The 201-nt window shown below is 42.3% G+C and overlaps 1 protein-coding gene across 2 annotated transcripts in view; it reads right to left on the reverse strand.

Annotated features, from left to right (window-relative positions):
• Nucleotides 1-201, reverse strand: part of tdrd9 (tudor domain containing 9) — a 30,618-nt gene that overhangs the window by 13,668 nt on the left and 16,749 nt on the right. The gene's annotated exons all lie outside the window — the stretch shown is intronic.

The raw sequence follows: 201 nt of genomic DNA on the forward strand, positions 1-201 counted from the left end.
ACAATTAAAAATAAGTAGAAGAAGAAGAACTGCAATATGTCAGCGAGTTGCGAACTGAGCTCACGAGACGTTAACATGAACTTGAATGAGCGGTTATCCCTCGAAAATGTCAGCTCATGGGAAAAAAGAAAGGTCTATACAGAGCAAGGGGACAGTACAAGGTAATAACTCTGCAGGGTGCCCAAACTTTTGCAGACACCA

This window comes from Etheostoma spectabile, chromosome 20 (genome assembly GCF_008692095.1).
Source record: "Etheostoma spectabile isolate EspeVRDwgs_2016 chromosome 20, UIUC_Espe_1.0, whole genome shotgun sequence".
In the NCBI taxonomy this organism is placed as follows: Eukaryota; Metazoa; Chordata; class Actinopteri; order Perciformes; family Percidae; genus Etheostoma; species Etheostoma spectabile.